This window comes from Staurois parvus, unplaced genomic scaffold (genome assembly GCF_062004578.1).
Source record: "Staurois parvus isolate SC_StPar_1 unplaced genomic scaffold, SC_StPar_1.0 ptg000276l, whole genome shotgun sequence".
Lineage (NCBI taxonomy): Eukaryota > Metazoa > Chordata > Amphibia > Anura > Ranidae > Staurois > Staurois parvus.
In genome coordinates, this window is record NW_028318072.1 from 5,921,811 (window position 1) to 5,940,139 (window position 18,329).

Consider the following 18,329-nt stretch of genomic DNA (forward strand, 5'->3'; position numbering starts at 1 on the left):
GGACAAGGACCTCTTCCCCATAACCTTGGCCTGTGGGTGTGGGGGCCTGCAAGCTGGGGGGGCTTATTGGAATCTGGAAGCCCCCTTTAACAAGGGGGTCCCCAGATCCCAGCCCCTCCTTTGTGAATGAGTATGGGGTACATGGTACTGCTACTCATTCACACACAAGAAAAGTGTAGTGTAAAAAATGACATTAGACAGTCATTGAAAAGTCCTTTATTAAAAACAAAAATAACCAAATGTCCCCCTGCAGTAGATCCAACGTCAATCACGATGCCTGCCGCCTGCTAACCCAAAAAAAAGTAAAAAAAAAATGCTCTGCTCTCAATGCTGGCTCACGCCTTCTGACAGCTGTGCCAGGAGGACAGTTCTTAAATACAGTGATGCTGTCACAAGGCTCCTTTGTAACGTCATCATGCATTGTGATTGACCAAAGCATTGCACCTGACCTGTGGTCAGTTGCATTGCTTTGGCCAATCACAATGCACTGTCAGGGCACAGTGCATTGTGGGGCGCTGCGGCCAAACAGCCCGCTGCACGCCCTTACCGTTCGTGTATTTGCTGAACACACGAAGGGGCCGATGTTCGAACTTATGTTTAACTCAAACATCTAGTGCAACATTATTCAGGAGTACCATGAGAGGTGTCGAAGTGGGTGGGTTTTTAGTATGTTTCTGTATGATAAAAAGGACAGTCTGGTAATTTTTGTCTTTCTCTCTAAGCTTCCTCAAGATAGAAGTTAGGAGGATGTAAAGTATCATCTCTGCTCTTTTATTCTAATTACGCTGTAGCATCATTTGATCTCTTTATGTACTTGTTAGTGGTGTTCCTTTCATCATATTTAAATAAAGTCTTAGCACTGTCAGTGTTATTATTACTATTATTATTATTATTATTATCATCATCGCTATTAACCCCTTCATGCTGAAGGTAAAACAAATTTTAACATCTGAACACAGTTTTGCAACTTTGACATGTGTCAGTAAAACTGTACATACTGTATCATCACAACTACTTTGTGTATCCAGGTGAATGTTACCTTGTTTTTTTTTTCAGGACAGGCGGTAAATACTAATGGATATATCCCTTTTTTTAATCAAAGGAAAAGTGGCACAAAATAGTAAAAAATATAATGTTCTACCATTTTTTCCTTCGCGCAAAACCTGGAACTGACTGCGCTGGTGTACTGGCTCCATTTGAATACATGGAAAATGCTTTGCATGCATTTCTAATTATGAAAAAAGGCTCTGGACAGCATTTGGATATGGATCAGTTAAAAAACGCTTCTAAACGTAAACGCTTCTAAACACAGTTATCTGCGTTTACACGCATTTACAAGCATTTGGCGTTTGAAACGCTGATAAAATCTACTCCTGAATGCAAGTTTGGTGCGTTCAAAAAAACGACTGTAACCTCAACTGCCTGTAAATGACTGTATATGACATAGCGTACACGGACACATAGGAAAAGATTAGGGAGAATTCAGGGGCTGCTAAAAAAAAACACAGAAAAGCTCCTAAACGTGAGTTTATCAGCTGCAGTGTACATGAACCCTAATAGAGTTGCTTTGTTCTAGGAAGAACAAAATAGAATGAATATTTCATAACCCCAAGAACATAAATTATTAGTATTGCAGCTTACATGTACTTAAATTGGTGGCTGGCTTTGTTTTTTTCACACTTTTTTTGATATTATAACCTGGTAATCCTGCCATGATTGCACTTCCTGTCCTAGTGTGACAACTCTACTGTAGGAAGGGGAGTGTGTTAGGTGTTTTGCAGCTCACAGAGATAGCAGGGAACAATGCTAACCGATAATAGTTCAGAGACATACAGTACTGGATTAATGGACTCACAAGATTTCTGGATGGATAAACAGTTGAACAAATATAAAATGTTTTCAATGGTATATTTAACATACACTTTAATATATCATTGAGCTGATTTATTATAGGTATCAGCTGGTCATAGCAGTTGCTCTCTAGTAAGCAGGACCAGTGGCATAACTGTAGCCATAGTAGCCCAGGTAGCTACTATAGGGTCTGGGACTGAGAGGAAGCCCCATTAGAGAGGGTCTAGAGCAGGGGTCTTGTATTAAAATTTACGGAGGTCTGGTCAGCAACGTTTTCTTCCAACAGAAAACCGAACCTCATTAGCGATATAATACATCACAGTCCCCCGGTACATTATGATCTTTAGCATACCTTTCATACTGTAGTCCTCTCTACATCACAGTCCCCTCTTTAAAGAAGTCCCACAGCTTCCTCTTTTCCCTTCACATTACTGCCCCCCTTTACATCACAGCACCCCTTAACACAATACAGTGCCCCTAACACAACACAGCTTTACAACCACTTTAATTGATGTTATCTTGAGTTTTATTTTAGTCATCTATATAACCTTTTAATTTCTAGGATAATATGTTTTTCTATTTCACGTGTAAAATAAATTCTATCTTTTGCATTTGCTATAGCAACATTGAAGCTAATATCCATGGATATTTCATGATGTTTTTTTGTGGATTGACCCTCACCTTTAATAATGAATAACTGTTTGCCTGCAAATATAGACATTGTTGCAATAAACTGCTCCATTGACACATAAAAAAAAAAACCGTATTTCCATGTATTTATGCATTGGTAAATAACCCAATATGTTGTGGCTGTCTATATGGCAAAAGTTTCATGCTTTTAACAGTAAGAGTCATGAATTATTATGTTATTGGTTTGGTATTTTTCTTGTGCCAGAGGTCCTAACCTTGTGTACCATTACAGCAGGAAAAGCACTAGAAACATATTAACTAGAACAGATCATAGACAGAAATTTCATGTGAAGTGAGTTACATATGCGTGAACAATAGAAGGACGCTTCTCTTAGTGACATTTTAGTTGACATTTAATGGAAAGAAAAAGTATTTTCTCAATATTGAGTGGGAAAATAGTTCACATACATACAAAGCCCTCAGCTTTTATCAGCTTGTGGTTGCTCTTATACCATACCATGCAAATAGGAAAAAAATCTTTTTTTAATGACTTGCCATTTCCCAAGCAGGCCTCTCCGTACTGAAAACGATTACTAAGACATCTCATCAAAATGGTGCCAGGTGTCCCGAGGACCTATCATTTTACTTCACCACTTTGTGAAGTCGCTGCCTGCTCTCTTCCTCTTCAAACACATATCTATTACTTTAACACCCCTCTTCACATGTGGTTAATCTCCATGAAGGTAACCTTTGTGCTCAAAAACCAAGCCCAGATTATGCTGCAAAGTGGGATTATAATCACTACAGTGAGTTTTATGCTATTACAACGCTGAGACAAATTGATTTGTTTTCAAATACACAACCTGCAAATGTATTATTCAGAATCCTGTTGACATTTTCCGTAGATGTTCTTCAAAGTCAGCCATCTGGAAAGTAAATGCCTGCTGACTAGAGTCTGGTCAGGAAGAAAGGAGAAGGAAGAAAGTCAGCTATTTCGGGGCAAGAACACAGATTTTCCATATCAATTTCCAGAGATCTTAGTCTAAATCCCTTGTTAAATGCAGCTAATGAAAACATAAGAGAAGTGAACTCTTTCAAATCCACCAGTGCAACTGACAGTTTAAGAGGTGTGAAGAGAACAGATGTAAAGTTGTTTGTACATTTAAAATAGACACATAGATTTGTTATTCAGGAAAACAAATGAAATAAAACAAACAGGAATACATAAAGAACATGGCATCATCCTGACATAACAAAGCAGATTGTAAGGCAGTTAAATATTTCTGCACACTGCTCGAGTCTTAGCACTAGACATGTGTAACTCGTTTAGTTACGAATCAAAATACGGACAAAATTTTCATGATTCAGCCTGGGTGCACACTATGCGGTGCAGGACACCGCGTGTAATTTGCATAGGAATCGCACCACATTCCTTTGCGAATTACATGCAAATGTCTGTGGGGTGTGATTTGAGCCATACATTTTGTATGGCTCAAATCACATCGCATTTGCACCAAAAAGGTGCAGGACCCTTTTTTATATCCGCACCTGAATTTTTGGCAATCGTATTTTGTGATCTGTTTCATTTAGCATTGACGTGATGGAACGTCTGTCACCCCGATTGGGTGATTCCGTCAGAGAACCACTTCCTTGCCACTGGGACACAGGACCTAGGTATTATAGCTGGGCATTGCAACCAAGACTAGACAAGAGTAGCTTAGATGCCACACAGGAACTCTTTATAGAACAGAGAACTCAGGTTTTTATACACTCTAGAAATAGGGTCTATTCCCTCATGAACAATAAAACAAATATTACACTTAGGGATAACATCTCACACTTATTAGATAATGAGGGCAAGCTGACATCAGTCTAATCCTATCATGTAGGCACCTCCAGAAAGGCTTGCCAAAAAAACAAAAGGGACCTTAATTAACTGAATTAACAATGGGAGTGCACATCTAGGAGGCAAGCAATGGGAGAAGATAGTAAACACATAACACCTTAATAAAGATATTAGACCGAGAGTCCTCAGCATGAGCACTTGCCCCATATGGACTTAATACAGAACTTAACTTTGGGGTTTTTTTGAAATGAGTCTCTTGGAGCCTTCTACATATCCTAAGCCATAATCCATATTATGATATCCTTTATGTGAACTAAATATGGATATATTTGGACAAAATATGAATCTTAATTCTGTATCTGATTCTATTTTCTCTAGATAATTAAAATAAATTCAAATAACTGGATTAATATTGAAAGCCTGGGTAGCGGAATCTGGTCTTGATGTCTTCCCCACTGGAACAAGTATTGTGCTAATTTAGATTTCCTCTTTATCTTTAATTTAATTTTTCTCTGAAGAGGATCTGATTTATAATAATATTTAGGCCCCTTTCTTCTATATCCAGCAATCATTTTAAATTCAATATATGTGTTTTAATTCACTTTGGACTATTCCAATGTAGTGATACTCTTTCAACACAAGATGGCGAGGTGGAGACTCTTTGGTATGCAATTAGAGCACCATATAAGGCAAAGTATTGAAGTCCCCTCCCAGTTCTGACGAAGTCTGCGGTGATTGGCGGACGAAACGCGTCAACGTATTGACGTCACTACGCTCGGCGTCTTCACTGGGTGCGGCGCCCACGAGGCGGGAAGGAACAGCTCCCTGCTAGGAAGGCCCTTGACCCTCTGAAAACTACCATAAGGCTATTGCTGCAGCGGCTCGCAAACGGCTATCTTTCAGGGAAATTTATCTTCCACCGGTGGCAAGTTTACTTAGCTTACGGCTGTTGAGATTGATAGAGCTTTTATGGTGTTAATAAGGGCATGCTATTTGGGCCTAAATTACCCTGTATATTCGGGGAATCTTTGCAAATCCTCTTTGGAGGACGATCTACATATATATACATATATACGCTATCCTATCTAGGGGTTGTGCTGTGACATAGCCATATCCTCATGAAACCGCAATAACCTTCTCATTTTGAGCAATTTTTGGAAACCCTTTATTGGGTATAAAAATTCAGGTTTGCAAAGCCTGCTATATGCTATATACACAGTATTTGGAATAATAATCTTCTCATTTTGAGCAATTTTTGGAAACCCTTTATTGGGTATCAGAATTCAGGCCCGTATAGCCTGTTATATGCTATATACACAGTATATGTGTTTGGAATCTATGTATTGTGACTACCTGGCTCCTCACCCCCATATGCATCTTGGAAAAGCATCAAGGACCTGATCCTATTTCAAGTCGACAGATGTCTTCTTGATCTTCATTGATGGTAATATACCCACTCTGTGTGTGTTTTATTTTCAGGGTGACCTGATGCCCATGATCTTTACATTTTTCACTATTTTTCTATATATATCCTCAGAATCATTTGGTACTGTGGACTTTATTTTATTTGGGGTGGCTATCCAGGAAGTCCCTACACTTGAGAAGCTGGCCTGTCAACCTCACCTTTGAGAAGGTAATAGTAGTATCCACTGACCATTGTAGAGGGAGGCCTGGTGAATATTGGATGTGATATGGTTTTTTGGTTTTCATATTTCCATATATATACACTATATATTTTTGTATTCCAGCTTTTTTCACATCAGGAGATACCTGACATACATTGGGAACACATTTGCTGCATACATGGTTTACTCGAATACAAGCCGAAAACCCATGGAAACCCAGAATAACTTTATCACCACTTTATAACTCTGCCTTGTGGTACTCTATTTGTTAAGATGACCCTAAACTGAAGACGCCTAGTGCTTTTTAACATGATTTTATTTTTTTCATATGTACACCATGCTCATGTTTAACCCCCTTATGATCTATGTGATCAAATAAAGAATTGTTTGGAATATTTTTGAATTCATATTACTCCGCGTGGATCACCTAATAACCTTCTTTTTCCAGGTAGGGGTGTTCTTGTCACACTACCATTTTGCTTAGTATGTACCTTATGGGTTTATGGATCCACACTTATACCAGTGAGTAGGAGATAAGTTAATGACACTAGTTATATGTGTCATTATTGGGTGGCTTGTTTGTGCTTTATTGTTGTGATATGCTTCCTTAAAGGTTCTTATAACCTGTTCCGCCACCCCGGGGGGGTTGGACTCAGTCTAAACATCAGCATGGTGTACATTGTTTGCTGGACTATTGATATATATTTTTTTGACTAAATTTATAAGAAAGGTTGTAATTCTCCCTCTTTTTATAGAAGGCAAAATACTTAAGGAGATAATGGCCTATCAGATCAACGAGGAGATGGATGCAGAAATTAGGTCTGCGTTTACAAAGAATCTAGATCCCCAAATAGAGGGAAATGAGGGTGACATCAAGACCAAGTTTAAGCTACATAAGAAATTAACCACTAAATATTTAAATAGAAAGTGGGATATTATATCCCTTGAATCTTATATAGAGAGAGGGATCGTTCCCAGGGGATTAAGAGAAAGGGTAATTCCAGCAGAACACCTTCACACCTCCAGATTTCTGGAAAAGTGGAAAGAGGTCTGTATAAAGCACGGCATAGAGATCATGCGATTAATTGTGGAAGAAGAGAAAGTCCAATTGAATGAACTTTCTAATGAAATCAATGAAAGTGCAAAATCACTTGATCCCCTGAAGAACGATGCTGAGTTTGATAAACACAATGACTTCCTTAGAAAAGAGATAGAAAAAATACAAAAAAATCTGAAAGTTACGAAACAACAAAAATTTAGAAGAGATCTTGAGGACTGGGAGAAAGGTGAGATATTCGATCTAACAAATAGCAGAGGAAGAAGTCGATCAAAACGTAAAAAACATTTCTCTAGGAATAATAGAGGCTATTCATCAATGAGTGAAGATGATGAGGAAAGCTATAAGAGATCGGTTAGTTTTTTAGAAGAAAAGACAGCGGGCGAGAACCAGGGGATACTAAAACAAACAAACAAACAAATCAATGGGACAAAGGAAGAAAGAAGCACCCCTGTTACCCTAAAACCACCCAATCAAAATCGCACCCGAAGCCACAAGAGATAAAGACCAACGTAGAGGGGGGAGTGAATGATCTTAAGGTAATAAATCTTTCCAAATTTGTATTGAAAAAAAGACATAATGATTTACTACGGAAAGGTTTAACCTTCTCCCCTACGGATAAAATGGACCTATTTGAGGTCTATAAAGACCTAAACCTGTTCCTGAGAAAGATCCTTCTGAGAATTCCATATTTATCTAGAGAAGAACAAAATCCCTATGACCTCAACTCAGAGAGGGAACAACAGGCTTTGAGAGACCTTATTAGCCTCTCTGAGGAGACCTCCATAGAAAGTGAGCTCGGGGAGGTGGATGTCTCTTATAAGTGGAAAAGACACACTAGACTTAAAACTCCGTCTAGAAGAATGCCCAATATCAGGGAAAACAAATGGTTAAGTACTTTCCTAGATCTAGTACACAATGATCTGGGGAAAATAGACTGGACAATGAGGAACGGTGATAACCTCACTAAGAGCGAACGAATAGCCCTTAGGGAACTTAAGAATGCTAAAAACATTGTGATCAAAAAGAGTGATAAAGGGGGAAATGTAGTATTATTGGAGAGTGTGGAGTATGAGAAGGAGGTACTTAGACAGTTGAAGAGTCAGGATACATATCATAAACTGTCTAATAACCCGTTTCCAAAACTTGTAGTTGATTTAAATAAAAAAGTGAGATTGGCACATGAAGCAAATCTATTAACCAAACGGGAATGTGATATGTTGACAGTTGATGTATATAATATCCCCACCTTCTATGTAATTCCAAAAATACACAAAAATCCCTCTCAACCACCGGGACGCCCTATAGTATCGGCCATTGGTGGCCCTTTGGAACCAATAGGTAAATTTGTAGATGATTTAATTAAGGATCTGGTTCTAGAACTCAGATCTTATGCAAAAGACACTGGAGATGTACTTAAAAAGATCCTAAATGTAAAAGTACCAAGGGGTGCACTCCTGGTCGGCATTGATGTGGAATCCCTCTACACCTCTATCCCACATACCTGGGGACAAAAAGCTGTGGCCCACTTTTTGGAGACACATTTTCCTGAAATGGAGGCTCAAAATGAATTTATATTGGATTTGTTGGAATTTATGTTGACTCATAACTGTTTTCAGTTTTTGGGTTCCTTCTACCAACAAATATGTGGTACCTCCATGGGAGCACCTTGGGCCCCGGCATATGCATGTCTACATCTAGGTCTATGGGAAGAGGAGTTGGTATATCCCTCTATTCCCTATAACCAATACGCAATAACTTGGTTGCGATATATTGATGATGTCCTGATGGTTTGGGATGGTAGTATTGATGAGCTTAAAAGGTTTATGGAATTTCTGAATGACAATGATAGGAATATTAAACTTACTTATACAGTAGATAGAGAGGTGATAACTTTTTTAGATCTGTCAATCTCTGTCTACGGAAACGATCTGGTTACTAAAACATTCAGAAAGGAAACAGCGGCTAATACACTTCTCCATGCCAATAGCTATCGTCCAAGGAGTTTAAAACAAGGAATTCCTATTGGTCAGTTTCAGAGAATAAAAAGAAATTGTACAGAAGATCTGGAGTATAGATATGAATCTATTCAGCTTTATAAGAGGTTCAGAGAGAGAGGCTATTCACATAGAACTCTTAGAAGAGCAAAAAGAAGAGCCCTCGGTAAAACAAGAGAGGGACTGATAAACAAACCAAAATTAAAGCTAGCTGAGAACCTTGAAAACCAACCGGTAAGATTTATAACTAAATTTGGACAACAGTGGGGGGAAGTTAGGAAGGCCCTGGACTCCCATTGGTACTTATTAACTCAAAACCCGCAGATAGCCAAAGTAGTAGGAGAGAGCCCTCAAATGGTAGCAAAACGAACTCGGAATCTAAATGATATACTAGTACAATCAGAATTCCAGAGGGCACCACAGAGAAACTGGTTAACTAGGAGGACCAGTATTTATGGAATGTTCCCTTGTGGTCACTGTCAGATATGCCCATTTGTGCATAAGTCTAATCAGTTCTTTAATAATGATAATTCTAAGATATTCCAAATACGCAGCTTCATTAATTGCTCAAGTAGCAAAATAGTGTACATGATAGAATGCCCATGTAAGAAGATGTATATAGGTAAAACCAAAAGGAACCTTAGGACTCGGATTGGTGAACATCTGAGAGACATCAGAAATGAAAATAGGAATGTAAGAAAGGGAGAAAAAGAAAACCCATTGGCCCAACATTTTAAAGAAGTCCATGGGGGCAAAACAGATGGTCTAAAAGTAAAAGGGATTTTCATGCTGAATATTTCAGCCCGTCGGGGTGACTTTGATAAAGTCCTCCTACAAAAGGAAAAATTCTGGATTTATACCCTGGGAGCACTTGCCCCATATGGACTTAATACAGAACTTAACTTTGGGGTTTTTTTGAAATGAGTCTCTTGGAGCCTTCTACATATCCTAAGCCATAATCCATATTATGATATCCTTTATGTGAACTAAATATGGATATATTTGGACAAAATATGAATCTTAATTCTGTATCTGATTCTATTTTCTCTAGATAATTAAAATAAATTCAAATAACTGGATTAATATTGAAAGCCTGGGTAGCGGAATCTGGTCTTGATGTCTTCCCCACTGGAACAAGTATTGTGCTAATTTAGATTTCCTCTTTATCTTTAATTTAATTTTTCTCTGAAGAGGATCTGATTTATAATAATATTTAGGCCCCTTTCTTCTATATCCAGCAATCATTTTAAATTCAATATATGTGTTTTAATTCACTTTGGACTATTCCAATGTAGTGATACTCTTTCAACACAAGATGGCGAGGTGGAGACTCTTTGGTATGCAATTAGAGCACCATATAAGGCAAAGTATTGAAGTCCCCTCCCAGTTCTGACGAAGTCTGCGGTGATTGGCGGACGAAACGCGTCAACGTATTGACGTCACTACGCTCGGCGTCTTCACTGGGTGCGGCGCCCACAAGGCGGGAAGGAACGGCGGTGTCACAGCTCCCTGCTAGGAAGGCCCTTGACCCTCTGAAAACTACCATAAGGCTATTGCTGCAGCGGCTCGCAAACGGCTATCTTTCAGGGAAATTTATCTTCCACCGGTGGCAAGTTTACTTAGCTTACGGCTGTTGAGATTGATAGAGCTTTTATGGTGTTAATAAGGGCATGCTATTTGGGCCTAAATTACCCTGTATATTCGGGGAATCTTTGCAAATCCTCTTTGGAGGACGATCTACATATATATACATATATACGCTATCCTATCTAGGGGTTGTGCTGTGACATAGCCATATCCTCATGAAACCGCAATAACCTTCTCATTTTGAGCAATTTTTGGAAACCCTTTATTGGGTATAAAAATTCAGGTTTGCAAAGCCTGCTATATGCTATATACACAGTATTTGGAATAATAATCTTCTCATTTTGAGCAATTTTTGGAAACCCTTTATTGGGTATCAGAATTCAGGCCCGTATAGCCTGTTATATGCTATATACACAGTATATGTGTTTGGAATCTATGTATTGTGACTACCTGGCTCCTCACCCCCATATGCATCTTGGAAAAGCATCAAGGACCTGATCCTATTTCAAGTCGACAGATGTCTTCTTGATCTTCATTGATGGTAATATACCCACTCTGTGTGTGTTTTATTTTCAGGGTGACCTGATGCCCATGATCTTTACATTTTTCACTATTTTTCTATATATATCCTCAGAATCATTTGGTACTGTGGACTTTATTTTATTTGGGGTGGCTATCCAGGAAGTCCCTACACTTGAGAAGCTGGCCTGTCAACCTCACCTTTGAGAAGGTAATAGTAGTATCCACTGACCATTGTAGAGGGAGGCCTGGTGAATATTGGATGTGATATGGTTTTTTGGTTTTCATATTTCCATATATATACTATATATTTTTGTATTCCAGCTTTTTTCACATCAGGAGATACCTGACATACATTGGGAACACATTTGCTGCATACATGGTTTACTCGAATACAAGCCGAAAACCCATGGAAACCCAGAATAACTTTATCACCACTTTATAACTCTGCCTTGTGGTACTCTATTTGTTAAGATGACCCTAAACTGAAGACGCCTAGTGCTTTTTAACATGATTTTATTTTTTTCATATGTACACCATGCTCATGTTTAACCCCCTTATGATCTATGTGATCAAATAAAGAATTGTTTGGAATATTTTTGAATTCATATTACTCCGCGTGGATCACCTAATAACCTTCTTTTTCCAGGTAGGGGTGTTCTTGTCACACTACCATTTTGCTTAGTATGTACCTTATGGGTTTATGGATCCACACTTATACCAGTGAGTAGGAGATAAGTTAATGACACTAGTTATATGTGTCATTATTGGGTGGCTTGTTTGTGCTTTATTGTTGTGATATGCTTCCTTAAAGGTTCTTATAACCTGTTCCGCCACCCCGGGGGGGTTGGACTCAGTCTAAACATCAGCATGGTGTACATTGTTTGCTGGACTATTGATATATATTTTTTTGACTAAATTTATAAGAAAGGTTGTAATTCTCCCTCTTTTTATAGAAGGCAAAATACTTAAGGAGATAATGGCCTATCAGATCAACGAGGAGATGGATGCAGAAATTAGGTCTGCGTTTACAAAGAATCTAGATCCCCAAATAGAGGGAAATGAGGGTGACATCAAGACCAAGTTTAAGCTACATAAGAAATTAACCACTAAATATTTAAATAGAAAGTGGGATATTATATCCCTTGAATCTTATATAGAGAGAGGGATCGTTCCCAGGGGATTAAGAGAAAGGGTAATTCCAGCAGAACACCTTCACACCTCCAGATTTCTGGAAAAGTGGAAAGAGGTCTGTATAAAGCACGGCATAGAGATCATGCGATTAATTGTGGAAGAAGAGAAAGTCCAATTGAATGAACTTTCTAATGAAATCAATGAAAGTGCAAAATCACTTGATCCCCTGAAGAACGATGCTGAGTTTGATAAACACAATGACTTCCTTAGAAAAGAGATAGAAAAAATACAAAAAAATCTGAAAGTTACGAAACAACAAAAATTTAGAAGAGATCTTGAGGACTGGGAGAAAGGTGAGATATTCGATCTAACAAATAGCAGAGGAAGAAGTCGATCAAAACGTAAAAAACATTTCTCTAGGAATAATAGAGGCTATTCATCAATGAGTGAAGATGATGAGGAAAGCTATAAGAGATCGGTTAGTTTTTTAGAAGAAAAGACAGCGGGCGAGAACCAGGGGATACTAAAACAAACAAACAAACAAATCAATGGGACAAAGGAAGAAAGAAGCACCCCTGTTACCCTAAAACCACCCAATCAAAATCGCACCCGAAGCCACAAGAGATAAAGACCAACGTAGAGGGGGGAGTGAATGATCTTAAGGTAATAAATCTTTCCAAATTTGTATTGAAAAAAAGACATAATGATTTACTACGGAAAGGTTTAACCTTCTCCCCTACGGATAAAATGGACCTATTTGAGGTCTATAAAGACCTAAACCTGTTCCTGAGAAAGATCCTTCTGAGAATTCCATATTTATCTAGAGAAGAACAAAATCCCTATGACCTCAACTCAGAGAGGGAACAACAGGCTTTGAGAGACCTTATTAGCCTCTCTGAGGAGACCTCCATAGAAAGTGAGCTCGGGGAGGTGGATGTCTCTTATAAGTGGAAAAGACACACTAGACTTAAAACTCCGTCTAGAAGAATGCCCAATATCAGGGAAAACAAATGGTTAAGTACTTTCCTAGATCTAGTACACAATGATCTGGGGAAAATAGACTGGACAATGAGGAACGGTGATAACCTCACTAAGAGCGAACGAATAGCCCTTAGGGAACTTAAGAATGCTAAAAACATTGTGATCAAAAAGAGTGATAAAGGGGGAAATGTAGTATTATTGGAGAGTGTGGAGTATGAGAAGGAGGTACTTAGACAGTTGAAGAGTCAGGATACATATCATAAACTGTCTAATAACCCGTTTCCAAAACTTGTAGTTGATTTAAATAAAAAAGTGAGATTGGCACATGAAGCAAATCTATTAACCAAACGGGAATGTGATATGTTGACAGTTGATGTATATAATATCCCCACCTTCTATGTAATTCCAAAAATACACAAAAATCCCTCTCAACCACCGGGACGCCCTATAGTATCGGCCATTGGTGGCCCTTTGGAACCAATAGGTAAATTTGTAGATGATTTAATTAAGGATCTGGTTCTAGAACTCAGATCTTATGCAAAAGACACTGGAGATGTACTTAAAAAGATCCTAAATGTAAAAGTACCAAGGGGTGCACTCCTGGTCGGCATTGATGTGGAATCCCTCTACACCTCTATCCCACATACCTGGGGACAAAAAGCTGTGGCCCACTTTTTGGAGACACATTTTCCTGAAATGGAGGCTCAAAATGAATTTATATTGGATTTGTTGGAATTTATGTTGACTCATAACTGTTTTCAGTTTTTGGGTTCCTTCTACCAACAAATATGTGGTACCTCCATGGGAGCACCTTGGGCCCCGGCATATGCATGTCTACATCTAGGTCTATGGGAAGAGGAGTTGGTATATCCCTCTATTCCCTATAACCAATACGCAATAACTTGGTTGCGATATATTGATGATGTCCTGATGGTTTGGGATGGTAGTATTGATGAGCTTAAAAGGTTTATGGAATTTCTGAATGACAATGATAGGAATATTAAACTTACTTATACAGTAGATAGAGAGGTGATAACTTTTTTAGATCTGTCAATCTCTGTCTACGGAAACGATCTGGTTACTAAAACATTCAGAAAGGAAACAGCGGCTAATACACTTCTCCATGCCAATAGCTATCGTCCAAGGAGTTTAAAACAAGGAATTCCTATTGGTCAGTTTCAGAGAATAAAAAGAAATTGTACAGAAGATCTGGAGTATAGATATGAATCTATTCAGCTTTATAAGAGGTTCAGAGAGAGAGGCTATTCACATAGAACTCTTAGAAGAGCAAAAAGAAGAGCCCTCGGTAAAACAAGAGAGGGACTGATAAACAAACCAAAATTAAAGCTAGCTGAGAACCTTGAAAACCAACCGGTAAGATTTATAACTAAATTTGGACAACAGTGGGGGGAAGTTAGGAAGGCCCTGGACTCCCATTGGTACTTATTAACTCAAAACCCGCAGATAGCCAAAGTAGTAGGAGAGAGCCCTCAAATGGTAGCAAAACGAACTCGGAATCTAAATGATATACTAGTACAATCAGAATTCCAGAGGGCACCACAGAGAAACTGGTTAACTAGGAGGACCAGTATTTATGGAATGTTCCCTTGTGGTCACTGTCAGATATGCCCATTTGTGCATAAGTCTAATCAGTTCTTTAATAATGATAATTCTAAGATATTCCAAATACGCAGCTTCATTAATTGCTCAAGTAGCAAAATAGTGTACATGATAGAATGCCCATGTAAGAAGATGTATATAGGTAAAACCAAAAGGAACCTTAGGACTCGGATTGGTGAACATCTGAGAGACATCAGAAATGAAAATAGGAATGTAAGAAAGGGAGAAAAAGAAAACCCATTGGCCCAACATTTTAAAGAAGTCCATGGGGGCAAAACAGATGGTCTAAAAGTAAAAGGGATTTTCATGCTGAATATTTCAGCCCGTCGGGGTGACTTTGATAAAGTCCTCCTACAAAAGGAAAAATTCTGGATTTATACCCTGGGAGCACTTGCCCCATATGGACTTAATACAGAACTTAACTTTGGGGTTTTTTTGAAATGAGTCTCTTGGAGCCTTCTACATATCCTAAGCCATAATCCATATTATGATATCCTTTATGTGAACTAAATATGGATATATTTGGACAAAATATGAATCTTAATTCTGTATCTGATTCTATTTTCTCTAGATAATTAAAATAAATTCAAATAACTGGATTAATATTGAAAGCCTGGGTAGCGGAATCTGGTCTTGATGTCTTCCCCACTGGAACAAGTATTGTGCTAATTTAGATTTCCTCTTTATCTTTAATTTAATTTTTCTCTGAAGAGGATCTGATTTATAATAATATTTAGGCCCCTTTCTTCTATATCCAGCAATCATTTTAAATTCAATATATGTGTTTTAATTCACTTTGGACTATTCCAATGTAGTGATACTCTTTCAACACAAGATGGCGAGGTGGAGACTCTTTGGTATGCAATTAGAGCACCATATAAGGCAAAGTATTGAAGTCCCCTCCCAGTTCTGACGAAGTCTGCGGTGATTGGCGGACGAAACGCGTCAACGTATTGACGTCACTACGCTCGGCGTCTTCACTGGGTGCGGCGCCCACGAGGCGGGAAGGAACAGCTCCCTGCTAGGAAGGCCCTTGACCCTCTGAAAACTACCATAAGGCTATTGCTGCAGCGGCTCGCAAACGGCTATCTTTCAGGGAAATTTATCTTCCACCGGTGGCAAGTTTACTTAGCTTACGGCTGTTGAGATTGATAGAGCTTTTATGGTGTTAATAAGGGCATGCTATTTGGGCCTAAATTACCCTGTATATTCGGGGAATCTTTGCAAATCCTCTTTGGAGGACGATCTACATATATATACATATATACGCTATCCTATCTAGGGGTTGTGCTGTGACATAGCCATATCCTCATGAAACCGCAATAACCTTCTCATTTTGAGCAATTTTTGGAAACCCTTTATTGGGTATAAAAATTCAGGTTTGCAAAGCCTGCTATATGCTATATACACAGTATTTGGAATAATAATCTTCTCATTTTGAGCAATTTTTGGAAACCCTTTATTGGGTATCAGAATTCAGGCCCGTATAGCCTGTTATATGCTATATACACAGTATATGTGTTTGGAATCTATGTATTGTGACTACCTGGCTCCTCACCCCCATATGCATCTTGGAAAAGCATCAAGGACCTGATCCTATTTCAAGTCGACAGATGTCTTCTTGATCTTCATTGATGGTAATATACCCACTCTGTGTGTGTTTTATTTTCAGGGTGACCTGATGCCCATGATCTTTACATTTTTCACTATTTTTCTATATATATCCTCAGAATCATTTGGTACTGTGGACTTTATTTTATTTGGGGTGGCTATCCAGGAAGTCCCTACACTTGAGAAGCTGGCCTGTCAACCTCACCTTTGAGAAGGTAATAGTAGTATCCACTGACCATTGTAGAGGGAGGCCTGGTGAATATTGGATGTGATATGGTTTTTTGGTTTTCATATTTCCATATATATACTATATATTTTTGTATTCCAGCTTTTTTCACATCAGGAGATACCTGACATACATTGGGAACACATTTGCTGCATACATGGTTTACTCGAATACAAGCCGAAAACCCATGGAAACCCAGGATAACTTTATCACCACTTTATAACTCTGCCTTGTGGTACTCTATTTGTTAAGATGACCCTAAACTGAAGACGCCTAGTGCTTTTTAACATGATTTTATTTTTTTCATATGTACACCATGCTCATGTTTAACCTCCTTATGATCTATGTGATCAAATAAAGAATTATTTGGAATATTTTTGAATTCATATTACTCCGCGTGGATCACCTAATAACCTTCTTTTTCCAGGTAGGGGTGTTCTTGTCACACTACCATTTTGCTTAGTATGTACCTTATGGGTTTATGGATCCACACTTATACCAGTGAGTCGGAGATAAGTTAATGACACTAGTTATACGTGTCATTATTGGGTGGCTTGTTTGTGCTTTATTGTTGTGATGAGGTTGTTTTGCTGATTATATCAACATCTTCTTAGAGTCTCTGAGTCAAGGAAGGAAGGGGGTTGAAGCAGTCAATGCTAGTTTGGGCACAGAGAACCAAAATTTGTATTTTGGTCCTCTAGTTCTCAGAGTCTGTGTGTTTTGGGGAGACATGGACTTGAATCCCAGGCACAAACACGAAAGAACAAAGCCCCCTCAGATGCCAGGGCCATGGCCAGTAGGCAAGAGGCTAGTCTGCAGTCCCATCCAAAATCTCCTGTCCTGGCTGGGTTTGTCACATTTCTCCCCCTTCAACAGTCAGCTCGCCAGGTCCCAGACCTCCACCTGGTCTGGACATGCATTAGAGTGAACCCACATAGTCAGTCTAGATAATCTCCATTCTTGGCTACAGGGAAAAGTTGGCATTGGTAGTTGAGGAGCAGAGGTTGTGACCTTCTGTCACAACTGACACCTGCACCAGATTGCATGAATATGATGCGATTGCAATGCCGTGTGGGAAATGCACAGGAATCACAGCAGTTCCCATGCCACATTTGTGTGAACCCTGGCTCAGAGATTCGAATGTATGCAAATCTCCAAATCACAATAGAAACAAATTTCAGCAATTCCGAAATTAATCCTAATGAAAACAACATTTGTCTAATTCAGATGATATGATGCCATAGCTTGGGCCTTTTGTTAATGTTTGAAGCATATGAAATATCGTAATGACATAAAGAATGATCCAAATTGATTCTGATCCATACGTCTTTATTTAGTGAATGTAAAATGAATATTCTAATAAGATTCTTTTTGTATTGGGGTTGAACTTGAGAGACCATTTGTTTAATTTGTATGTGTGCGGCCAAACAAACAATGTCAGTTGGGAATGGGGAAATTAATTCAACTTAATAACATAAGGAATAAATAAGTATTAATTTGGATTAGAGTAGTCTTTGACTCTTTGATAATTAGCCGATTCTTTTTGCTATAACATTTTTCATTACATAAAAAATGCACTAGCAAAGGTTACTTTTTCTTATAAGTAGAGATGAGCGAATTATTCGATTCGGCTGATTCGCCGAAT

General features: G+C 38.6%; 3 long non-coding RNA genes across 3 annotated transcripts; all 3 read left to right on the forward strand.

Moving 5' to 3' along the window:
- Positions 1-5,570: 5,570 nt before the first annotated feature.
- On the forward strand, positions 5,571-6,170 carry LOC149459062 (uncharacterized). Its single transcript, XR_016313366.1, has 3 exons — positions 5,571-5,771; positions 5,865-5,960; positions 6,076-6,170. It is a non-coding gene; the product is annotated as an uncharacterized LOC149459062 (long non-coding RNA).
- Positions 6,171-10,933: 4,763 nt separating this feature from the next.
- LOC149459063 (uncharacterized) lies at positions 10,934-11,531 on the forward strand. Its single transcript, XR_016313367.1, has 3 exons — positions 10,934-11,134; positions 11,228-11,323; positions 11,437-11,531. It is a non-coding gene; the product is annotated as an uncharacterized LOC149459063 (long non-coding RNA).
- A 4,752-nt stretch (positions 11,532-16,283) lies between these two features.
- Positions 16,284-16,994, forward strand: LOC149459064 (uncharacterized). The gene is made up of 3 exons (XR_016313368.1): positions 16,284-16,484; positions 16,578-16,673; positions 16,787-16,994. It is a non-coding gene; the product is annotated as an uncharacterized LOC149459064 (long non-coding RNA).
- The last annotated feature ends 1,335 nt before the right edge of the window (positions 16,995-18,329 follow it).